The sequence below is a fragment of the Mustela lutreola genome, chromosome X, assembly GCF_030435805.1.
Source record: "Mustela lutreola isolate mMusLut2 chromosome X, mMusLut2.pri, whole genome shotgun sequence".
Taxonomy (NCBI): domain Eukaryota; kingdom Metazoa; phylum Chordata; class Mammalia; order Carnivora; family Mustelidae; genus Mustela; species Mustela lutreola.
The window spans coordinates 57,767,888-57,791,267 of NC_081308.1; the positions used below are offsets into that span (position 1 = coordinate 57,767,888).

The 23,380-nt window shown below is 38.4% G+C and overlaps 1 protein-coding gene and 1 pseudogene across 1 annotated transcript in view; one reads left to right on the forward strand and one right to left on the reverse strand.

Annotated features, from left to right (window-relative positions):
* LOC131820971 (annexin A2-like) overlaps nt 1-11,481 on the reverse strand; it is a 29,110-nt pseudogene extending 17,629 nt beyond the window's left edge.
* The window catches only part of ZC3H12B (zinc finger CCCH-type containing 12B), a 630,352-nt gene that overhangs the window by 123,611 nt on the left and 483,361 nt on the right, over nt 1-23,380 (forward strand). The window lies entirely within an intron of this gene.

Genomic DNA, 23,380 nt, shown 5'->3' on the forward strand with positions numbered 1-23,380 from the left:
GCAGGCAGAGGCAGAGGGAGAAGCAGGCTCCCCGCCAAGCAAGGAGCCCGATGTGGGACTTGATCCCAGGACACTGGGATCATGACCTGAGCCAAAGGCAGCTGCTTAACCAACTGAGCCACCCAGGCGTCCCTTATGGGAACATTTAGGGCACTCGAATTGAGAGTGATTATTGAAAGATATGAATTTATTGTCATCATGTTGCCTGTCAAGTCCTTGCTTATATATATTGCTCTGTATATTTCTATTCTATTTCACTCTTGGGGTCTTTCTCCTTCTATCAAACCCCCCTTAATATTTCTTGGGGGACCAGCTTAGTGGTCACATATTCTTTCAGTTTCTGCCAGTCCTGGAAGCTCCTTATCTCTCTATTTTGAATGGCAGCCTTGGCAGATAAAGAACTCTTGGCTGCATGTTCTTCTCCTTTAGTACCCTGAATATGTCTTTCTATCCCTTTCTGGCTTGCCATGTTTCTGTGGACAGGTCTGTTGTTATTCTGATGTTCCTTCCTCTCTATGTAAGGAATATTTTCCCGCTAACTGCCCTTAAGATTGTTTCCTTTGCTTCAAGATTTGTGAGTTTTTTGATTACATGTCTGGGTGTTTGTCTATTCTTGATCTTGGGAGGGGTCCTCTCTGCCTCTAGGACAGGAGTGTTTGTTTAATTCTCCAAGTTAAGGATGTTCTCAGCTACAATTTGCTCAAATATATCTTCTAGTCCTCTCTCTCTCCACCGCCCTCCCAAGGATCCCAATAATTCTGACATTACAACATTTTGTGATGTCATTTATTTCTACAATTCTGTCTTCATGGATTTTAAGCTGTTTGTTCTAGGTTTCCACTTGTTCCTTCTTTTCTATCAGTTTGTCTTCTAGATCACTAATTCATTTTCTGCCTCGTTTACCTTAAGTGTTAGAGTATCTAGATTAGATTGGATCTCATTGATAGTATTTTTAAGTTCTGCCAGATCAGCTCTCATTTATGCTCTTAAGAATATATACTGCCGGGGCACCTGGATGGCTCAGTGGGTTAAACCTCTGCCTTTGGCTCGGGTCTTGATCTTAGGGTTCTGAGATTGAGCCCCGCATCAGGCTCTCTGCTCGGTGGGGAGCCTGCTTCCTCCTCTCTCTCTCTCTCTGCCTGCCTCTCCACCTACTTGAGATTGAAATAAATAATATCTTTAAAAAAATAATATATGCTGCCATTAATAGTTTCCTCCATCCTAGGTATTGTCTGCATAAGTATTACCTTGAAGTCTATTTCCAACATCTTGCTTATAGTTACATTCATTAGTTCTGTGGCAGAGGTCACAGTCTCTGAGTTTCTCCTATGTTGGGGTTTCTTCCTTTTCTGTTGAGGGGTGGTTGAGGGAATATACAGAGTCCAAACTATTGACCACAATCCAAGCAAGGTGCACCTGTTTTGTGGGGACTTTAGTGTTGTCAACCTCTTGTTCTTCCAGCCTGTCTTCTGGGAGGAGAGGGGTCTGCCACAGTGTTACTCAGGCAACCCTGTCTGGGCAGAGTTGTCCTGTCCCATTAGAGGGGGATGGGCTCACTGAAATCCATTTCGGAGGCAATTTGTTCTCTGCTGGCTTTTTCTGACAGATTTCTGTGTCATGCCCGAGCAGCAGAGCAGAATTGACTGTATACAAACCTCTGTCTCAGAATAGATAGATTGCATTTTGTCCCTTTGGGCCACATTGTCCCTACTTCTATCTGTGCTGCCAAAAGCTGCAGTCTCCTGGGTTGTGCACCCCACAGCAGCATTCCCAGCCCTCTCTTCCAGGTCCAAACACATCTCTGTCCTTTGTTCTTCTAAGACTTCTAGCTGATCCCAGTTCACATGTGTGCCCCCACAGCTTCAGATTTCAGTTCAGGGGCTGCACTAGAGTCCTTTCCCTGTCATTACCTGTCTGCAGTCCTGTGCCTGGTCCCCAGCACAGGAGGCTTTTGTGCTCCAGCCATGCAGGATCCTGGAGGCTCATTCCCCTTCCATTTATCTTCCAATATCTGTCTGTAGAATTATAGTTCCCTGCTTCATACCTCGAGACCAACCACCTGAGATAGTCTGTTTGTACAGTTCCAGATATATCTTCTTACATCATAGGTTGATTTCAAGGATGTTCAGAATGGTCTGGTAGATATTGAGCTAATTTCAAGGGGCTCGTTGAAATAGGGATCCCCCACTTCTCTTCCATCTTTGCCCCTCCAATCAACCTATAGTGTATATATTAATTCAATTTAAGCAAGAGGTGCCAGATTTCTCTCCCAGCTGACTTCCCCAGCAGTGAATCATGGCCTTATCTCTCCCCAACTCTCCTCTAATACTTATTACTATCCATCTTTCTAATGTTTACAAATCCTATTACTGTAAAGTAATATATCATTATTTTGTTAAGTATTTCTCCTACTGTTTGCATGTTTGGTCATCTTTTCATGTGTTTTTAGTTTAGGTGAGTTTTTATTTTGTGAAATACCTATTTATATTTGCCAGTTATTCTACCACTTTATCAATGTTGGTGGTGTGTGTGTGTGTGTGTGTGTGTGTGTGTGACTTATAGGAGTTCCTTAAATAGGGTTTCTAATAGTTATCACTGATGTCTGAATATTGAATATTGAAAAAATTAAAGCTTTTCACTGTTGACCATACCATTTGCTTTCGTTTCAAAGCTGTTTTAGTAGGGTTGCTACTTTAGGGACTTAGAAGCTTCTTTTTCCTTGACTCTTAATTACACTTGCCTGAAATCTGATCTCCTAATAGATAAGGTCTTGCTTGTTTTGAAATACTTAGCATATCTTAACTATAATGAAAGACCTATTTTAAAATATTTTTGAAACTCAATAATTTTTAATATCATATTTGAAGGAGTAAATATGCATGACTAGCTAAAAACATTTTGGAAAAGAAGCGTAATGAGGGAGCTTTCCTTATCAGATATTGAAATGCATTTTAAGGCTAGACTACTCAATGCAATACTTGAGACCTACTAATGAATAACATATCAACTTACAGACTTATCAATGGATAAGATATTTAGACCAAGAAGTAATCGTAGTATACCAATTTGCTTATTCATTGTTTACCATGCAACCAATATTTAAGGCACTAGAGACCAAGCAGTGAGCAAAAGAAAATCCCTGCTCTCTTTGAATCTACATTCTAGTGACATATATGCTATACATAAACAAGTATTTCTTTGGTATATAAAATATATGTTAAGTATATAAATTAGACAAATAGGTATTTGATTTGTGAAAAAGTTTGTGGGAAAATGTTTCACGAATTGTGAGAAAAATAAGGAATTTTTAACAAATTGAGTTAGTTTAATCAGTTATTTAGAGGAAATAAATGTAAACACTTCTTACATCGAACTATGTGGATTAAATGTTTAAGATGAAAATATAGCAATCTAGAAGAAAACATAGGTAAATCATTCTTGAAACACCATAAGGAAAGCTTTTAAATTTTAAAAGCAATAGATAAATGATATAAATGATGCCATGTGGGGATGCTAACCCTTATCCCTACCTGGTATCAATGAGGCAGAATGAAATGGTGTGAGTCAAGCTAATTGACATGTTTTCTCCACTTTATTTATGCTTCGTACCAGTGAGACCTAGCAAGAATCTGAACCTCTATGTCTACCCAGCATTAGTGAGGAGGAATGAGGTAGTGGGAGGTGAGTCTGTTTTGTATTATAATTCCCTCTTCTCCCTCACTGTCAATAGGGTCAAATGGGAAGCTGAGCTTCCACTCCTACCTTGTAGCAACAAAGTGATGTTAATTACTCTCAACTCTATCCATTACTTATAATCCCACTCAAAGGTAATGAGAAGGTGTGTGTTAAGAGTGTGTCCCTACTTTTCCCAAAATGTATTGACTATCAACAAGGCAAAGGGACTGCAAAATTTCCACCCTACTTGTCTGAAGCAAAGCAGTGGGAACCAACATTCTGCTCTTGCTAGAGTGACATCAGTGGAGCCCAACAAGAAGCTGAGGATACAAACTTACATAGCCATCATAGTATACATAAACAAGGGACTGTCTGATTAAAAAGATTAAATAAGATCTAGAGTCTCATAATATGGTACCCAAATTATTCAAGATACAATTAAAAAGTACTCTTCATAGCAAGAACCAGGAAATCCAAAATCAAATGAGAAAAGAAAATGATCAAATATCAACACACAGAAATGAATCAAATGTTGGAAATATCTAAAAATGTTTTAAAGCAGCCACCATAAAAATGCCCGTCAAACAATTACAATTCTCTTGAAGCAAAAAGAAAAACAGAAAATCTTGAGGCATCTGGGTAGCTCAGTTGGTTAAGAGTCTGCCTTCAACTCAGCTTATGATCTCAGAGTCCTGGGATCTATCCCCAAGTTTTGCTTTCTGCTCAATGGGGAGTCTTCTTCTCCCTCTTTTTGTCCAATCCCCCTACTTATATTCTCTCTCTTTCTCTCTCAAATAAATAAATAAATAAATAAAATCTTAAAAAATAGAAATTATTTTTAAAATTACCTATAAAAGAAATCAATAAACTGAAAAAATACAGCAAAAAACTGCTGGATAAAATCAGGAGTATGGATGATAGAAGATAGAATCAGTGAAATGAGGAAAAGTTACAATTTATTCATTATGAACAACAGATGAAAATATAGTAGTAAGAAAAACAACAGAACTTCATAGATCTATGGGACTATAACAAAATATTTAACATTTCTAACTACAGAATCCCAAAACTAGAAGAGATTATGGCTCAAACCTTCATCATTATGAATAAATAATATAGCCAAGATACTGAAATAACCTATGTGTCCACTGATGGGTGAATGGATACAGAATATCATAAATGGTTAAAGTCATGCAACAGAATTTTATTGAGCCATTACAAAGGAGATTTTGACATTTGAGACAACATAGGTGATACTTAAGGACATTATGCTAGGTGAAATAAGTCAAACAGAGAAAGATACATACTGTATGATCTCACATGTGTAGAACATAAAAATGTCAAATTCATAGGAATAGAATAGATTTGTGGTTTTTAGGACCTGTGGGGTATGGAAAACAGGTAGATATTGACCAACAGGTACAAACTTTCAGTTATAAAATTAATAAGTTCTGAGGATCTAATATATAGAATGATGACTATAGCTAACAATACTGTATTATAAATTTCAAATTTGCTAGAGAGTAGTTCTTAAATGTTTTCAACACATACATCATCTGAGACTGTGTTAACTTTATTAACATTTCACAATATATGCATATATTAAATAATCAAAATATACATCTTAAATTTACACAGTGTTGTCAATTATACCTTAATAAGACCAAAAGAAAAATAATGCTGAAATTCTCCTAAATTTGGAAAAAACCCCGGATTCAAGGTCATGTATTAACCTCAAATAAAATAAACCTAGAAAATCCACACTAAGAACTGCCAAAGTAACTTCTGAAAACTTTTTACAACAACAAAACTTCGAAAGTAGAGAAAAATGAAAATTTACTCATAAGGGAAAAACCACTTTTTTTAAAGAGTTTATTTATTTGTTAGAGAGAGAGAGGGAGAGCAAGCAAGCACAGGCAGACAGAATGGCAGGCAGAGGCAGAGGGAGAAGCAGGCTCCCTGCTGAGCAAGGAGCCCGATGTGGGACTTGATCCCAGGACGCTGGGATCATGACCTGAGCCGAAGGCAGCTGCTTAACCAACTGAGCCACCCAGGTATCCCGGGAAAAACCACTTCTAATGACATAAGATTTCTGATCAGAAAACAAATGTTAGAAGGAAGGGGCACAGTATTTTTTATAAGCTTAAAGAAAACTTCCAAATGCAAATCCCATATCTGGCAAAAATATCAATCTGGAATGAAGGGGGAATTTCAAATGAAGGGAAAGTAAGAATTTGTTCCTAGCAAAACTACTCTTAAAATGGAAAAAAGACAGCCTTTTCAATAAATGGTGCTGGGAAAATTGGACAGCCACATGCAGAAAAATGAAATTGGACCATTTCCTTACACCACACACAAAAATAGACTCAAAATGGATGAAGGACCTCAATGTACGAAAGGAATCCATCAAAATCCTTGAGGAGAACACGGGCAGCAACCTCTTCGACCTCTGCCGCAGCAACATCTTCCTAGGAACAACGCAAAAGGCAAGGGAAGCAAGGGAAAAAATGAACTACTGGGATTTCATCAAGATCAAAAGCTTTTGCACAGCAAAGGAAACAGTTAACAAAATCAAAAGACAACTGACAGAATGGGAGAAGATATTTGCAAACGACATAGCAGATAAAGGACTAGTGTCCAGAATCTATAAAGAACTTAGCAAACTCAACACCCAAAGAACAAATAATCCAATCAAGAAATGGGCAGAAGACATGAACAGACATTTCTGCAAAGAAGACATCCAGATGGCCAACAGACACATGAAAAAGTGCTCCATATCACTTGGCATCAGGGAAATACAAATCAAAACCACAATGAGATATCACCTCACACCAGTCAGAATGGCTAAAATCAACAAGTCAGGAAATGACAGATGCTGGCGAGGATGCGGAGAAAGGGGAACCCTCCTACACTGTTGGTGGGAATGCAAGCTGGTGCAGCCACTCTGGAAAACAGCATGGAGGTTCCTCAAAATGTTGAAAATAGAACTGCCCTATGACCCAGCAATTGCACTATTGGGTATTTACCCTAAAGATACAAATGTAGTGATCCAAAGGGACACATGCACCCGAATGTTTATAGCAGCAATGTCCACAATAGCCAAACTATGGAAAGAACCTAGATGTCCATCAACAGATGAATGGATCAAGAAGATGTGGTATATATACACAATGGAATACTATGCAGCCATCAAAAGAAATGAAATCTTGCCATTTGCAACAACATGGATGGAACTAGAGCGTATCATGCTTAGCGAAATAAGTCAAGCAGAGAAAGACAACTATCATATGATCTCCCTGATATGAGGAAGTGGTGATGCAACATGGAGGCTTAAGTGGGTAGAAGAATAAATGAAACAAGATGGGATTGGGAGGGAGACAAACCATAAGTGACTCTTAATCTCACAAAACAAACTGAGGGTTGCCGGGGGGAGGGGGTTGGGGAGAAGGGGGTGGGATTATGGACATTGGGGAGGGTATGTGATTTGGTGAGTGCTGTGAAGTGTGTAAACCTGGTGATTCACAGACCTGGGGATAAAAATATATGTATATAAAAAATATATGTTTATAAAAAATAAAAAAAAAAAAATGACTAAAAGAACTTCTCTAAACAAAAAGGAAATAATAAATAAGGCTTTGAATATCAGAAAGGAAAGACATCAGAATGGATAAACATACAGCTAAATATAATAGAATATCCTCATGCGTTTTTAACTCATATTTACTGATTGAAACAAAAATCGTAGCACCATTTAATGTGATGTTCAAAATATGCTGGATCCATAGAAAGAATTTGGAAGTTTTCTTTCTACTTCTGTTTTTTGAAACAGCTTCAGGAGAATACGTTTTATTTCTTCTTTGAATGTTTGGTAGAATTCCCCAGAGAATCCATCAGGTCCTGGGCTCTTGTTTTTTAGGAGGTTTATGATCACTTCTTCAGTCTCGTTACTAGATAGTGGTCTATTCAGGCTGTCAATTTCTTCCTGTTTCAGTCTTGAAAATTTATAGGTTCCCAGGAATGCATCCATTTCTTCTCAGTTGCTTAACTTACTGGCATATAACTGTTGATAATAATTTATGATGATTGTTTTTATTTCCTTGGTGTTAGTAGTTATCTCTCCCCTTTCATTCATAGTTTTATTAATTTGAGTCAAAATACAGCATCCATTTCTGATTAAAACCATTCAAAGTATAGGGATAGAGGGAATATTCCTGATCTTCATAAAATCTATGAAAATCCCACAGTGAATATCATCCTCAATGGGAAAAAGCTGACAGCCTTCCTTTTGAGATCAGGAACACGACAAGGATGCCCACTCTCTCCACTCTTGTTCAACGTAGTAGTAGAAGTCCTAATAACAACCATCAGATAACAAAGAGACATAAAAGGTGTTCAAATTGGCAATTAAGAAGTCAAACTCTCTCTCTTCATGGATGACATGATATTTTATATGGAAAACCCAAAAGACTCCACCCCTAAACTACTAGAACTCATACAGCATTTCAGTAATGTGGCAGGATACAAAATCAATGCACAGAAAAAAGTTGCTTTCTTATACACTAACAATGAAAATACAGAAAGGGAAATTAGAGAATCGATTCCATTTACTATAGCACCAAGAACCGTAAGATACCTGGGAATAAACCTAACCAAAGAGGTAAAGGATTTGTACTCAAGGAACTACAGAACAGTCATGAAAGAAATTGAAGAAGACACAAAAAGATAGAAGACAGTTCCATGCTCATGGATCAGAAAAACAAACATTGTTAAAATGTCTGTACTGCTTAGAGCAATCTATAATTTCAATGTCAGGTTTCTGTGGACAGGTCTGATGTTATTCTGATGGACCTTCCTCTGTACATAAGGAATCTCTTCCCCCCAGCTGCCCTTAGGACCTGTTGTCTAAAATTATGATTCATCAGTTTCACAATTAAGTTCCTCAAAGTCTTTCTAGTTTCTTTGATCTTGGGGGGTGTTCTTTCTGCCTCTAGGATACAAACACTTGTTCCATTCCCCAGACTGGGAAAATACTGATCCGGAATTTGTTCAACCATACCTTCTTTTCTTCTATCTTTTTTCACCCCCTCTATGATCCCTATAATTCTGACATTAGAACATCCATGGTGTCATTTATTTCCCTAATTCTCTTTTCATGACTTCTAAGCTGTTTGTTCCATGCATCCTCCTGATCCTTTTTCTCTATCAGTTTGTCCTCTAGATCACTAATTCTATCTTCTTCCTCTGTTACCCTAGCTGTGAGAGTATTTAGATTAGAGTGGATCTCATTGAGAGCATTTTTAACTTCTGCTCTGGTGGCTCTCACATCTGTCCTTAGAGATTCTATGTTGTCACTAATGGTATTCTCCAATCTAGCTATTGCCTGGATAATTGTTACCCTGAATTCCCTTTCCAACATACTGTTTATGTCCATATCAAATAGTTATGTGGGAGAGGGCACTGCCTCTGAATTTTTCCTCTGTTGGATGTTTCTCCTCCTAGTCATTTTGGTGAGAAGTGGTTGAGGGGATGTATAGCTGAATATATCAACCATGATTCAGGCAAGGTGTATCCTGTAATACTTTGAAGAAATCAGAAGTCACCATCAAAAAGAAAGAAAATTAAAAAAAGAAAAACCCAGGCAGAATGAGTCCCAAAAGTAAGATTTATAAGGTACATAAAGAAAAACGTACCAAAAAAAAAAAAAAAAAAAAAAAACCCGACAAAATTAAATGAGAGAAAAAAAAAAAAAAGAACCCACTCAAAATGAAACCCAAGAATAAGATTTGTATAATACCAGAACAAATATGAGTGCATAGAAACACTGACAGAAGAACAAGATTGGAGGGAGGTTATAAATCCTCGATGTGGTTGAAGAAGTTTATTTTGGTATTTCCTGGGTGTAACTTACTATCTTTGTTAAAGGACTCAACTTTCCATAGATCAAGGGAGATTAAAACTCGTTTATATATATGGCTAGTATTGAATAGGGGAAAAGGATTACCTTCAAGCTTATAACTATGTGTATTTTTAAAAAAGAAAAACACAAGTATGTGTATGAAAAAAGTTAAAAGTTAAAAGGTTGTTATGGAGCATCTTGTATTAAACCTCTAGTTGTAATGGTAGGTAAGTTATAGAAATTAAAGGAACAAGAATCATGAGACCAAATTATAAATAAAAGTTGTATCTGTGGAATATACAGGTTTTAGGGCAATACCTGGAGCTTAATGTTTTCCCCTGATGTTGAGGTTTAACAGTTTTATGGGGACCCTGTGGTGGTTGTCCCTTAATTCTTTTGGCTTGCCTTCTGGGGAAGGGGCCTGTGACATTGTTTTTCAGTCAATCTTGCTTGTGTTGACTTGTCCTACCCCCTATCCAGGGTCTGGGCTTTGTGGAAACCAGTTTTTCAGGCTTTTGTTCTCTCAAGGTTTTTGTTCGTTTGTTGGTTCATTTTCTGTTTTTTATGTTGTTGTTGTTTGGGGGGTGTGTGTGTGTGTGTGTGTTGATTTGTGTTTATTTTTAAGTAGACTCTACACTGGGCATGGAGCCCAATGTGGGAGTTAAATTCACAATGCTGAGATCAAGACCTGAGCTGAGATCAGGAATCAGATGCTTAAGCGACTGAGCCACCCAGGCGCCCCTCTGATTTTATTTTAATGATTAATCATTTTCTAGTTCTCTTTAGCATCATGTTTGGCCAACTGTTTGACCGACTGTTGTAGCTTTTTAAAATGTATTTAATTTTTTAATTTTTAAAATTAATATACAATGTATTATTAGCCCCGGGGGTGTGGGTCTGTGAATCGTCAGCCTTACACACTTCAAAGCATTCACCATGGCACATACCCTCCTCAATGTCCATAACCCAACCACGCTCTCCCTACCCCCCTTACCCCTGGCAACCCGCAGTTTGTTTTGTGAAATTAAGTCTCTTATGGTCTCCCTCCTGATTGCATCTTGTTTCACTTTTTCCTTCCATACCCCCCAAACCCCCCACTTTGCCTCTCAACTTCCTCATATCAGGGAGATCATATGATAGTTGTCTTTCTTTGATTGGCTTATTATGCTCAGCATAATACTCTTTAGTTCCATCCACGTCATTGCTAATGACAAGATTTCATTTCTTTTGATGGTGGCATAATATTCCATTGTATATATATACCACATCTTCTTTATCCATTCATCTGTTGATGGAGATCTAGGTTCTTTCCACAGTTTGGTACTGTGGACATTGCTGCTACAAACATTCTGATGCACATTCTGATGCACATGACCCTTTGGATCACTACATTTGTATCTTTAGGGTAAATGCCCAGTAGTGCAATTGCTGGGTTATAGGGTAGCTCTATTTTTACCTTTCTGAGGAACTCCCATGCTGTTTTCTTAATTTCCTGAAGCTCTTGGTTGGTCCTTGAGCAGATGATCTCAATGAGGAAGTCCTCATCAGCCGTCCCTTCATGGAGGCTTTCAGCTCAGAAGTGTCATAATGAGCAGGTCTTTTAATAGGCCCCAAATCACTGTCTCCAGGTGGCCAGACAAGGCTGATTTCAGCACTGATGCAAGTTCCTTTTTGGTCCTTCTCTGGTAGGCGAAGGCAATATCCTGTCTGTGTTCATTGCTGTGGTTGGTCAAAATGTTGACAATGGTGACCTCATCCACACCTTTGGTCATGATGGCCGTTTCAATGTTCAGAGCATCACGCTCAGCATCAAAATTGGTGTATGCTTTGACCCACAAATATGCACTTGGCGGCATGGAGTGATCACCCTCCAAGCTGAACTTGCAGAGAATTTCGTGAATGGTAGACATATTGAAGGAAGCTGGGCCTGGCTTTGAGAGCAGCAAGCGTCCCCAAGTTGTAGAGCCCTCTGCCCATTTCTTGATTGGATTCTTTGTTCTTTGGGTGTTGAGTTTGGTAAGCTCTTTATAGATTTTGGATACTAGCCCTTTATCAGATATGTTGTATGAAAATATCTTCTTCCATTCTGTCAGTTGTCTCTTGGTTTTGCTGACAGTTTCCTTTGCTGTGCAAAAGCTCTTTCTATAAAGCCAGCATTACCCTGATCCCCAAACCAGGCAAAGACCCTACCAAAAAGGAGAATTTCAGACCAATATCACTGATGAATATGGATGCTAAAACTCTCAAGATCCTAGCAAACAGGATCCAACAGCACATTAAAAAGATTATCCACCATGACCAGGTGGGATTCATCCCTGGGCTACAACGATGGTTCAACATCCACAAATCAATCAATGTGATAGAACAAATTAATATGAGAAGAGAGAAGAACCACATTATCCTCTCAATCAATGCAGAAAAAACATTTGACAAAATCCTGCATCCGTTCCTGATTAAAACGCTTCAAAGTATAGGGATAGGGGGAACTTTCCTGAAATTCATACAATCTATCTATGAAAGACCCACAGAAAATATCATCCTTAATAGGAAAAAGCTTGCAGCCTTCCCGTTGAGATCAGGAACATGACAAGGATGCTCACTCTCACCACTCTTGTTCAACATAGTATTAGAAGTCCTAGCAACAGCAATCAGACAACAAAGAGAAATAAAAGGTATCCAAATTGGCAATGAAGAAGTCAAACTCTCTCTCTTCACAGATGACATGATTCTTTATATGGAAAACCCAAAAGACCCCACCCCTAAATTACTTGAACTCATACAGCAATTCAGCAACGTGGCAGGATACAAAGTCAATGTGCAGAAATCAGTGGCTTTCTTATACACTAACAGTGAAAATACAGAAAGGGAAATTAGAGAATCGATTCCATTTCCTATAGCACCAAGAACCATAAGATACCTGGGATAAACCTAACCAAAGAGGTAAAGGATCTGTACTCGAGGAACTACAGAACACTCATGAAAGAAATTGAAGAAGACACAAAAAGATGGAAGACCATTCCATGCTCTTGGATCGGAAGAATAAACATTGTTAAAATGTCTATACTGCCTAGAGCAATCTATACTTTTAATGCCATTCTGATCAAAATTTCACCGGCATTCTTCAAAGAGCTGGAGCAAATAATCCAAAAATTTGTATGGAATCAGAAGAGACCCCGAATCGCTAAGGAAATGTTGAAAAACAAAAATAAAGCTGGGGGCATCACGTTACCTGATTTCAAGCTTTACTTTAAAGCTGTGACCACCAAGACAGCATGGTACTGGCATAAAAACAGACACATAGACCAGTGGAACAGAGTAGAGAGCCCAGATATGGACCCCAACTCTATGGGCAAATAATCTTCAACAAAACAGGAAAGAATATACAGTGGAAAAAAGACAGTCTCTTCAATAAATGGTGCTGGGAAAACTGAGCAGCTATATGTGGAAGAATGAAACTCAACCATTCTCTTACACCATACACAAAGATAAACTCAAAATGGGTAAAAGACCTCAATGTGACACAGGAATCCATCAGAATCATAGAGGAGAACATAGGCAGTAATCTTTTCGATATCAGCCACAGCAAACTTTTTCAAGGTATGTCTCCAAAGGCAAAGGAAACAAAAGTGAAAATAAACCTTTGGGACTTCATCAAAATCAAAAGCTTCTGCACAGCAAAGCAAACAGTCAAGAAAACAAAGAGGCTATGGACTCTGAAAAACAATCTGAGAGGTTTGAAGTGGTGGGGGGGTGGGAGGTTGGGGTACCAGGTGGTGGGTATTATAGAGGGCACACATTGCATGGAGCACTGGGTGTGATGAAAAAATAATGAATATTGCTTTTCTGAAAATAAATAAATTGAAAAAATTAAAAAAAAAAGAAAACAAAGAGGCAACCCACGGAATGGGAGAAGATATTTGCAAATGACAGTACAGACAAAAGGTTGATATCCAGTATCTATAAAGAACTCCTCAAACTTAACACACACACAAAAAGCTTTTCATCTTGATGAAGTCCCAATTGTTCATTTTTGCCCTTGCTTCCCTTGCGTTTGGCAGTGTTTCTAGGAAAAACTTACTGCGAATGAGCTCAAAGCGGTTGCTGCCTGTGTTCTCCTCAAAGATTTTGATGTATTCTTTTCTCACATTGAGGTCTTTCATCCATTTGGACTCTACTTTTGTGTGTGCTGTAAGGAAATTGTCCAGTTCCATTTTTCTGCATGTGGCTGTCCAATTTTGCCAGCACTGTTTGTTGAAGAAACTGCTTTTTTTCCATTGGACATTATTTCCTGCTTTGTGAAATATTAGCTGACCATAGAGTTGAGAGTCTATTTCTGGGCTCTCTATTCTGTTCCATTAATCTATCTGCTTTGTGTCAGTACCATACTGTACTGATGATGACAGCTTTGTAATAGAGCTTGATGTCTGGATTGTGATGCGACCAACTTTAGCTTTCTTTTTCAACTTCCCTCTGGCTATTTGAGGTCTCTTCTGGTTCCATATAAATTTTAGGATTATTTGTTCCATTTCTTTGAAAAGAAAAGATGGTATTTTGATAGGGATTGCATTAAATGTGTAGATTGCTTTAGGTAGCATAGACATTTTCACAATATTTGTTCTTCCAATCCATGAGCACTGAACTTTTTTACATTTCTTTGTGTCTACCTCAATTTCTTTCATGAGTACTTTATAGTTTTCTCAGTATAGATTCTTTGCCTCTTTGGTTAGGTTTATTCCTAGGTATCTTATGGTTTTGGGTGCAATTGTAATTGGGATTGACTACTTAATTTCTGTTTCTTCTGTCTTGTTGTTGTTTTATAGAAATGCAAATGGTTTCTCTGCATTGATTTTATATTCTGACACTTTACTGTATTTCTGTACAAATTCTAGCAGATGTGGAATGTAGTCTTTTGGGTTTTCCACATAAAGTATCATTTCACCTGCAACGAGTGATAGTTTGACTTCTTCTTTGCTGATTTGGATGTATTTAATTTCATTTTGTTGTCTGATTGCTGAGGCTAGGACTTCTCCTACTATGTTGAATAGCAGTGATGATAATGGACATTCCTGCCATGTTCCTGACTTTAGCAGAAAAACTCTGTTTTTCTTCATTGAGAATGATTTTCGCTGTGGGTTTTTCATGGATGGTTTTGGTGATATTGAGGTATGTATCCTCTATCCCTACACTTTGAATGGTTTTCATCAAGAAAGGATGCTGTATTTTGTCAAATGCTTTTTCAGCATCTGTTGAGAGTATCATATGGTTCTTGTTCTTTCTTTTATTAATATATCATATCACATTGATTGGTTTGTGGATGTTGAACCAATCTTGCAACCCTGGAATAAATCCCACTTGGCCGTGCTGAATAACCCTTTTAATGTACTGTTGGATCCTATTGGCTAGTATTTTGGTGAGAATTTTCACATCTGTGTTCATCAAGGATATTGGTCTGCAATTCTCTTTTTCAGTGGTGTCTTTGTCTGGCTTTGAGATCAAGGCAATGCTGGCCTCATATAATAAGTTTGGAAGTTTTCCTTCCATTTCTATTTTTTGGAATGGTTTCAGGAGAATAGGTATTAATTCTTCTCTAAATGTTTGGTAAAATTCCTCTGGGAAGCCATCTGGCCCTGGGCTCTTGTTTGTTGGGAGATTTTTGATGACCGCTTCACTCTCCTTACTGGTTATAAGTCCATTCTGGTATTCTTTTTCTTCCTGGTTCAGTTTTTGTAGTTTATATGTCTCTAGGGTGCATCCATTTCTTCCAGATTGCCCAATTTGCTGGCAATAGTTGTTGATAATACATTTTTATAATTGTGTGGATTTCTTTGGTGTTGGTTGTGATCTCTCCTCTTTTATTCATAAATTTATTTATTTGGGTCCTTCCTCTTTTCTTTTTTATAAGTCTGGCCAGGGTTTTATAAATCTTAGTTCTTTCAAAGAACCAGTTCCTATTTTCCTTGATTTGTTCTACTGTGGTTTTTTTGGGAGGATGGCGGTTCTATTTCATTGATTTCTGCTCTGCTCTCTATTATTTCTCTTTTCCTGCTGGGTTTGGGCTTTCTTTGCAGGTCTTTCTCCAGCTCCTTTTTGTGTAGGGTTATGTTGTGTAATTGAGACCTTTCTTGTTTCTTGAGAAAGGCTTGCATTGCTATATATTTTCCTCTCAGGACTGCTTTTGCTGTGTCCCACAGATTTTGAACAGTTGTGTTTTCATTATCATTTGTTTCCATTAAGTTTTTCAATTCTTATTTAATCTTTTGATTGACCCATTCCTTCTTTAGAAGGATGCTCTTTAGTTTCCAGGTATTTGGATTCTTTCCAACTTTCCTCTTGTGATTGAGTTTTAGCTTCAGGGCATTGTGGTCTGAAAATACACAGGGAATGATTCCTATCTTTTGGTACCAATTGGGACCTGATTTGTGACCCAGGATGTGATCTATTCTGGAGAATGTTCCATGTGCACTAAAGAAAAATGTGTATTCTGTTGCTTTGGGATGGAATGTTCTGAATATATCTGTGATGTCCATCTGGTCCAATGTGTCATTTAAGGACTTTATTTCCTTGTTGATCTTTTGCTTGGATGATCTGTCCATTTCAGTAAGGGGATTGTTAAAATCCCCTATTATTTTATTATTGTTGATGTATTTCTTTGATTTTGTTATTAATTGGTTTATATAGTTGGCTGCTCCCAATGTTTGATCTTCGTGTTGGACAGACTCTTTGAGTAAGATGTAGTGTTATTTCTCATCTCTTATTATAGTCTTTGGCTTAAAATCTAATTTGTCTGATATAAGGATTAACACCCCAGCTTTCTTTTGATGTCTATTAGCACGGTAGATTGTTTTCCACCTCCTCAGTTTAAATCTGGAGGTGTCTTTGGGTCTAAAATGATTTTCTTGTAGACAGCATATTGATTTTTTTTAATCCATTCTGATACCCTGTGTCTTTTGATTGGGGCATTTAGCCCATTTACATTCAGAGTAACTACTGAGACATATGAATTTAGTGTAATTGTATTGCCTGGAAGGTGACTATTACTGTATATTGTCTCTGTTCCTTTCTGGCCTACTACATTTAGGCTCTCCCTTTGGTTAGAGGACCCCTCTCAATATTTCCTGTTGAGCTGGTTTGATGTTTACAAATTTTTTTTTTAACTTTTCCACATTCTGTGTAGTGCCTGTGACCAAGCGTTTCTGTCTCTGGCACACGGTCCCTTTTGGAGTCTCCAAACCCAGCAGATTCCTGCTGCTCTGCTTTTCTGGCAGATGAAGGTGGGTTTCCCTAGATCTGCCACTTATGGAGTCCCTGCTCAAAGAGCAGTGTCTTGGCAGTGCCATGGATCACAGTTTAAGGTAACCTTGAGTTGAGAGCTCACTCCTTGGCTCCATATCTGTAGCTGGCTTCCCTGCTTTGATACCTGCAATCTCTGCTACACTCAGACACCCCTAATCCTTCCATCACCCTGCAGGACCTGTGACCACACTGTCCCCATAAGGGCTCTATCCCTGCTTAGCTTCTTGAATGATGTTCCTCAGTGGAGCAGATTTCTAAAATTTCAGATTTTGTGCTCCATTCCCCCAATCCTTGCTGGGAGCCAACTGCTCCCCCTAGGGTCTATCTTCCCATCACTTTGGATTCACTTGTCTGTACATCTTACCTTTCTGAAAGTGGTCAATTTTCTGTTTCTAGTATTGCTGCTCTTCTTCTCTTCCATCTCCTATTGGGTTTGTAGGTGTTCAGAGTCATTTGATAACTATCTAGCTGAACTCCTGTGACCTGATGTCATCTGAGTCTGCTACTCCTCCACTGTCTTGACTCTGATTGTTCATTTGTTTTGTTGTGGGGTTTTTTTGGTGGCTTTTTGCAGCTTTACAGAAGTTTAGTGGAAAGCAAACTGCACCCATACCTCCACCTCAGAGAGAAGCCTCAGTCTGCTCCCCTCTGGATGGTCTAGAACACATAGACTCCCCCTCTGCAAACTCTGCTGAGTGGTTCAAACTCCCACAGGCAGTGTGCACCCCCAGGGTTGTCCAAAGTGCCCACTTGTCTCTGCACCCCCGTGCCACTAAAAATGCAAGTGATTTTGGTCCAGGGAGCCCACTTCCAATTCCTGCATTTGCCGCACTGCTGTCTGGGGACCAGGCCCACACCATACCATGGGGTGTGCTAAGGGATCCAGACCAGAGATCATGCTGAGTTCCTTCAGGTGCAGGCTGGGAGCATCCAGACCCATGGCTGGTCCTAGAGACCGCCAGTTAGTGCCCACTACAAGCTTTCTTAGGCATGGGCAGGGAGTATGGTCAAACCCCATTCACACCATGTGTGCAATGCCCAAATGGGTATGGTTCTAGAGAGTGCCCACCAGACTCCCTCACGGGTGGGTGGGAATGCACTCAGCTGAGCAGTGATGCAAGCAGCACACAGCTGGGGGCTCAGGAACTGGGAATTGGAGGCTATGCCTCAGTCTCTCCAGCATGGGTGTTGCTGGTGGTGGTTGTCCTGGGTCCGTGGCATTAGGCCCATGCCCATGATCATCTGATTCCATCAGTTGCCCTTAAGATCTTTTGCTCTTTGTGAGTGCTTTTAACCAGACTCCAGGTTAATGTTCATCCCCAACCATAGGGCACTTTCCTATTTAGGTATTACTTTCCAACTGATTGTTTCTGGTGGCTCCCTCTCCCTTCTGTTTATTCTTTGATATCAGTCCAAGCTTTCCCACTCAGTTTTACCTCTTCACTGATGTCTTCTGCCCCTGTAGAGATCCAGCAGTGTTTAATCCTACATCTCAGGCTGATTTCATGGGTGTTCAAGTGTTCTAGTAGATATTTAGTTCACTTTAGGGGACCATTTGAAACAGGGTCTCCTACATCTCTGTAATCTTTAGATTCCTTTTATATTATTTTTGTTGTAAGATTGCTGAGGGTAGAACTTCTAGTATTATGTTGAACATAATATATTGGACATCCCTGTCATGATGCTGACATTAGGGGAATAGATCTGTTTTTCCCCATTGAGGATGACATAACCTGTGGGTCTTTCATATATCGCTTTTGTGATATTGAGGTATGTTTCCTCTATTCCTATACTGCAGAGAGTGTTCATCAAGAAAGGATGCTATATTTTGTCAAATGCTTTTTCTGCATCAATTGAGAAGATGATTTTTTTGTCCTTTCTTTTATTAATGTGGTGTATCACATTGATTTTTGGATGTGGATTCTCCCCTGCAGCTCAGGAATAAATTCGATTTGGTCATGGTGAATAATCCTTTAAATGGACTGTTGGATCCTATTAGCTAGTATCTTATTGAGGATTTTTGTTTCCATGTTCATCAGGAATATTGTTCTGTAATTTCTATTTTAGTGGGGTCTTCATCTGGTTTTGGTATCAAGGTAATGCTGCACTCAAAGAATTACTTTGGAAGCTTTCCTTCCATTTCTATTTTTTTAAACAGACTCAGAAAAATAAGTCTTAATTCTTCTTTAAATGTTTGGTAGAATTGCCCTGGAAAGACATCCAGCCCTAGAAACTCATTTGTTGGGAAATTTTTGGTTACTAACTCAATTTCTTTACTGGTGATGTGTCTGTTCAGGTTTTCTGTTTCTTCTTGTTTCAGTGTGGTAGTTTATGTTTTAAGGAATTTATCCAACTCTTCCAGATCACCTAATTTCTTGGCATATAATTTTTCATATTATTCTCTTAGAATTTTTTTATTTCCTCAGTATTGGTTGTGATTTCTCCTCTTCCATTCATGATTTTATTAATTTGGGTCCTTTCTCTGTTCTTTTTCATAAGTCTGACTAGGGCTTATCAATTTTATAAATTCTTTCAAAATATCAGCTCCTAGTTTCATTAATCTGGTATACATTGTTTTTTTATTTTTTTTTTAATTTGTATATCATTGATTCCTGCTCTAAACTTTATTACTTCTCTTCTCCTGCTGAATTTAGGTTTTATTTGCTATTCTTTTTCCATCTTCTTTAGGTGTAAGGTTAGGCTCTGTATTTGAGATTTTTCTTGCTTCTTGAGGAAGGCTTCCATTGCTGTATACTTGCCTCTTAGAACCACCTTTGCTGCATCCCCAAAGCTTTAAACTGTTGTATTTTCATTTTCATGTGGTCCCATGTACTTTTTAAATTCTTCTTTTTTTTAAATTTTTTTTATTTTTTTAAAGATTTTATTTATTTATTTGACAGATAGAGATCACAAGTAGGCAGAGAGGTAGGCAGAGAGAGAGGAGGAAGCAGGTTCCCTGCTGAGCAGAGAGCCCGACGTGGGGCTCCATCCCATGACCCTGAGATCATGACCTGAGCCGAAAGCAGAGGCTTTAACCCACTGAGCCACCCAGGTGCCCCTAAATTCTTCTTTAATTTACTGGTCAACCCATTCATTCTTCATTCAGATGTTCTTTAACATCTATGTATTTGTGGTCATTCCAATTTTTTTTTTCTTGTCAGTGACTTCACGTTTTATAGCATTGTAATCTGAAAATATGCATGGTATGCTTTGAACCTTTTTGTACTAGTCGAGACCTGGTGAGTGTTCCATGTACACTTGAGAAGAAAGTGTATTCTGCTGCTTTAGGATGGAATGCTCTGAATGTATCTCTTAAGTACCTCTGGTCCACTGTGTTATTCAAAGCCTTTGTTTCCTTGTTCATCTTCTGTTTAGATGATCTGTCTATGGCTGTGAGTGCGTTGTTAATGTCCTCTACTATCTTTGTGTTATTGTCAATTAGTTTCTTTAATTTTCTTTTGAATTGGTTTGTATAATAGGCTGTGTCCAGGTTAGAGGTATAAATATTTATAATTGGTGGATCTTCTTGTTGTATAGACTTCTTAATTAAGATACAGTATCCTTCTACATTTCTTATTAGAGTCTTTGTTTTAAAATCTAGTTTGTCTGAATAGAGATCACTGTTCCAGCCTTCTTTTGATGTCTATTGTGATGATAAATTGTTGTCCACTCCCTCACATTAAATCTGGAGGTGTCTCACATATGCAGCTTATATGAGTCTCATATAAGCAGCATATTGGTGGGTCTTGTTTTTATGCATTCTAATACTTATGTCTTTTGATTGGAGCTTTTAGTCCATTTACATTCAAAATAATTCTTGAAAGGTATGAACTTAGTGCCAGTGTATTACTTGTAAAATCACTGTTCCTGTTAAATGTCTCTCTTTCTTTCTTGTCTTTGCTCAAAGCAACCCCTTGAATTTTTCTTGCAGGGCTGGTGTACTGCTCACAAATTCCTTTAATTTTTGTTGGTCCTAGAAACTCTTTACCTCTACCATTCTGAATGACAACCTTATTCAATAAAGATTCTTGGCTCTGTATTTTTTCTCATTTTGTCTGTGAAATATGTCATGCAAATCATTTTTATCCCGCCAGGTCTCCCTAGACAGGTCTGCTTCCAGCATTATGCATCTACCCTAGTAGGTTAAGGAACTCTTGTCTCAAGATGCTTTTAGGATTTTCTTTTTATCTTTGAAATTTTCAAACGTCACTAGTATATGTTGAATTGTTCACTTTTTTTTTTTTAAATTTTGCAGAGTGTTCTCTGCACTTCCTGGTCTCGAGCATCTGTTTCCTTCCCCAGATTAGGGAAGTTCTCAGCTATATATACTTTTCAAATAATCTTTAGCCCCTCTCTCCTACTCCACATCTTCTAAGACCCCTAGTATGCCATTATCATTTCAGGTTATAGAGCTGCTGAATTCTCTAAACCTCCCTTTTTGATCTAATAGTTTTCTTACCTTTTCTTTTCAGATTCCTTATTTTCTGTCATTTTATTTTTCTATAACACTGATTCTTCCTTGTTTATCCTCATTTTTATAGCCTCCATGTGGAACTACATCTTTTTTTAAAATTTTTTATTTTTTATTTTTTATAAACATATATTTTTATCCCCAGGCGTACAGGTCTGTGAATCACCAGGTTTACACACTTCACAGCACTCACCAAAGCACATACCCTCCCCAATGTCCATAATCCCAGCCCCTTCTCCCAAACCCCCTCCCCCCAGCAACCCTCAGTTTGTTTTGTGAGATTAAGAGTCACTTATGGTTTGTCTCCCTCCCAATCCCATCTTGTTTCATTGATTTTTCTCCTACCCACTTAAGCCCCCATGTTGCATCACCACTTCCTCATATCAGGGAGATCATATGATAGTTGTCTTTCTCCGCTTGACTTATTTTGCTAAGCATGATACGCTCTAATTCCATCCATGTTGTCACAAATGGCAAGATTTCATTTCTTTTGATGGCTGCATAGTATTCCATTGTGTATATATACCACATCTTCTTGATCCATTCATCTGTTGATGGACATCTAGGTTCTTTCCATAGTTTGGCTATTGTGGACATTGCTGCTATAAACATTCGGGTGCACGTGCCCCTTTGGATCACTACGTTTGTATCTTTAGGGAAAATACTCAATAGTGCAATTGCTGGGTCATAGGGCAGTTCTATTTTCAACATTTTGAGGAACCTCCATGCTGTTTTCCAGACTGGCTGCACCAGCTTGCATTCCCACCAACAGTGTAGGAGGGTTCCCCTTTCTCCACATCCTCGCCAGCATCTGTCATTTCCTGACTTGTTGATTTTAGCCATTCTCACTGGTGTGAGGTGATATCTCATTGTGGTTTTAATTTGTATTTCCCTGATGCCGAGTGAGATGGAGCACTTTTTCATGTGTCTGTTGGCCATCTGGATGTCTTCTTTGCAGAAATGTCTGTTCATGTCCTCTGCCCATTTCTTGATTGGATTATTTGTTCTTTGGGTGTTGAGTTTGCTAAGTTCTTTATAGATTCTGGACACTAGTCTTTATCTGATATGTCGTTTGCAAATATCTTCTCCCATTCTGTCAGTTGTCTTTGATTTTGTTAACTGTTTCCTTTGCTGTGCAAAAGCTTTTGATCTTGATGAAATCCCAATAGTTCATTTTTGCCCTTGCTTCCCTTGCCTTTTGCGTTGTTCCTAGGAAGATGTTGCTGTGGCAGAGGTCGAAGAGGTTGCTGCCTGTGTTCTCCTCAAGGATTTTGATGGATTCCTTTTGCACATTGAGGTCCTTCATCCATTTTGAGTCTATTTTCGTGTGTGGTGTAAGGAAATGGTCCAATTTTATTTTTCTGCATGTGGCTGTCCAATTTTCCCAGTACCATTTATTGAAGAGGCTGTCTTTTTTCCATTGGACATTCTTTCCTGCTTTGTCGAAGATTAGTTGACCATAGAGTTGAGGGTCTATTTCTGGGCTCTCTATTCTGTTCCATTGAACTATGTGTCTGTTTTTGTGCCAGTACCATGCTGTCTTGATGATGACAGCTTTGTAATAGAGCTTGAAGTCCGGAATTGTGATGCCACCAACGTTGGCTTTCTTTTTCAATATCCCTTTGGCTATTCGAGGTCTTTTCTGGTTCCATATAAATTTTAGAATTATTTGTTCCATTTCTTTGAAAAAGATGGATGGTATTTTGATAGGAATTGCATTAAATGTCTAGATTGCTTTAGGTAGCATAGACATTTTCACAATATTTATTCTTCCAATCCAGGAGCATGGAACATTTTTCCATTTCTTTGTGTCTTTCTCAATTTCTTTCATGAGTACTTTACAGTTTTCTGAGTATAGATTCTGTGTCTCTTTGGTTAGGTTTATTCCTAGGTATCTTATGGTGTTGGGTGCAATTGTAAATGGGATTGACTCCTTAATTTTTCTTTCTTCTGTCTTGCTGTTGGTGTAGAGAAATGCAACTGATTTCTGTGCATTGATTTTATATCCTGACACTTTACTGAATTCCTGTATAAGTTCTAGCAGT